The sequence below is a fragment of the Morus notabilis genome, unplaced genomic scaffold (genome assembly GCF_000414095.1).
Source record: "Morus notabilis unplaced genomic scaffold, ASM41409v2 Scaffold825, whole genome shotgun sequence".
In the NCBI taxonomy this organism is placed as follows: domain Eukaryota; kingdom Viridiplantae; phylum Streptophyta; class Magnoliopsida; order Rosales; family Moraceae; genus Morus; species Morus notabilis.
Window position 1 is genome coordinate 60,848 of NW_010358062.1, and position 2,923 is coordinate 63,770.

The following is a 2,923-nucleotide window of genomic DNA, read 5'->3' on the forward strand; positions in this document are numbered from 1 at the left end:
GGGGTCGGTCTTATGTCCTCTTTGTGGAGAAAAGATGGAGTTTACTACTCACATTTTTCTATTGTACAGGTTTGTCCGTTTAATTTGGTTCCAATTCAAGTAGAGTCTTAGGGTTCGTTTGGTACAAGTATTCAAATCAGAATAATTTTAATCATCATTTTAGAATTAAAATTAAAATTTATGATTTTAAGTTTAAATTATGATTCTAAAATTATGATTCAGAATTATGGATTTGAATCACCTTGAATCAAGAGGAGAGTAGTTTTAAAATCATGATTTGAGATAGTTTAAAACATCAAATCAGATTTCAAATCATGATTCAAAATAATTCAAACCAAACACTGATTCTGAATCATGATTCAAAATCATTGTAAACAAACACTGATTCTAAACCAGGATCCAGAATCATGATTTTGAATCCATCTAGCACCTTTAAATCAAATGCGCTTCAGTGTACCTCTATGAAAGATTTCGATCAAAGCTTCAAAAGTACGCTTGAATTCCTCTTCTTTGCTTTTTGTGCGGTGGAGACAATTTGAAAAGCTAGGAGCGACAAGGTGTTTAGTGGAAAAGACTTCAACCGTCACACAGTTTATACAGATGTTGTATTACAAAGCAATGAGTATCACTCTCTCTTAACCCCGAGAGCAGATCAGAAATATAACAGGAAGTTGGCAGACTTCTCCTCCGGGGTGGATCAAAGCTAATGTTGATTGCTCCTTGGGTCTTACAAGAATGGTGGTAGCCGCAGTGTGGAGAAACTCAGATGGAAGGGTGGTGTTGGCGGCCGCAAGTTTGCACAATACCCAGGAGCCTCTGGTTGCCGAATTGGAAGCTGTTCAGTTCGCATTAAGGACATCTCTAGATGCCAAGTTCTCGTCCGGTGCTGTTGAAAGTGATTCGGCCACTATCATTAAGGTTTCGTTCATTTTACTGATTTGAATTTTTAGTTCTAAATTTTTACAATTAAAAACTCTTAGAAAATATCACATTTAATTTTTTTTGTTACAGTTAAATTTTTTTAAAAAATATCATATTTTTACTTAAATTAAAAATTTAAATCTACGAAATGAACGGAATAAGAGTCTTTCGGGCTTCTTAGCAGATTGCCCGTGTATCATTAAAAAGTAAAAACATCAAAGTAGACTGACTACCTCAAGCTGGCCTTTATTTTGTTGTGTTTAGTTTTTTTTTTTTTTTTTTTAGGCGTCTTGGTGGGCTTGTGTTAGTTGTGCTGGGTCTGTTTGTTTTGTTCGTGATGTGTTTGTCCTTCTTCATTTTCAGTAGAATGGAATATCTTTTTAGCAAAAAAAGAAAAAAAAAGGTTTAAAACAGATATCAATTCATCAGAAAAATAAAACACAATAATATAAAATAAAAAACATTTACTTTTGAGTAATTTTGATAAATATCTTTTAAAATGGTACATTAAAAATTTTTAGATCTTAACATTTACTTATTGAATTTTACCTCTTTAGAGTAAATAATTTAACTGATTATTATCAATAATTTGATACATATCGCCGGTAGTGGGTCTCAAGTCACCGGTGGTGGGCGTAATTTAACATATTATTATTTAAAATTTAATAAATTATTATTAAAGGGATAACATATCATAATAAATAAAATTTCAGAAAGATATGTTTAAGGGTCAGCAATTTTCTCTTTACTACTTTCTAGTTGATAATTGGTGGCTAATTTAATGGGCTCACAGGTAAGCGGATGGAAGACGATATCTATGTTTGGTAAGCTGCCAGTTAACTGATATCATCTGGACATTATTGGGCTTGTTGGACATCGGTACTTGAAGCCGAGACTTGTTGTCTTTATATGGCCTGATCGAGAAATCACGAGAGAAATAGAGAAATAGGTCAAGACTTGAGATAAATTAAAATTAATAAGTCAATAATTTACATAAGTTAATAAATATGCTAAATTACTGTTTTCGTCCATAACTTGTCAAGTTATGGTTACTTGTCTGGTTATGAACCATAACTTGACAAGTTATTATCTATAAATTACGATTTTTGTCCATAACTTGCTTATCTATGAACCATAACTTGACAAGTTTGTCCATAACTTTGGTTATGAACTATAACTTGACAAATTATGACATATTAATTTCTATAACTAAAAATTAGCCTATATACTTTTTTAAGTTTTTTATATTGGCCTATTTTCTACTATAAATCATTTTGGTTGGGTTGGAACAATATTTCTGGAGGACGTTGTGCATGCGGAAATAAGAAGAGTTGGCACTTTTCTATTTTTAGAGAATGTTGAGGAGGCATTACCTATTAATGGAACTTGGCTTTGGGGATTCTTATAGGATGATCTCCCATTTGTAGTTGATGTATATATGACCTTGAAGACATACCTTCCTTTTTATTGGTGCACGTGGGCATAACATATATATATATATATATATATATAAATATTTTGGAAATTCTAGGTAGGGTGTGGTTCTTTTTCTCTATTGACTGACCATCAGATTAATGTATCGTTCATTTTACCGATTTAAGTTTTCAGTTCTAGGTTTCTACAGTTAAAAGCTTTAAAAAAATATCACATCTAACTTTTTCTGTTATAGTTAAAAGCTCTCAGAAAATGTCACATCTCAGCTCGAATTAAAAACTTAAATCCGCGAAGTGAACGAGCCTAACTTTTAATGGTTTAAATTGCAGATGTACACCATAATTATTGTAGACTAAATTGCACATTGTTAACCCAATTTTTTAATATCTGTAATTCAAGGAGAAAAAAAAAACTTCTTTGCTTTTAAACGAATTCAAGTGGAAGAGAAGATGGAAGAAGATAGTGGAGCTAGCGTTGATGGAGGATAGAGGGGTTTGCGCTGCCGTAGAGATGGGGATGAGTTTGAGCTACCATTAGGGGTTGGGGAGATCGCGCGTCGGGAGGGAAA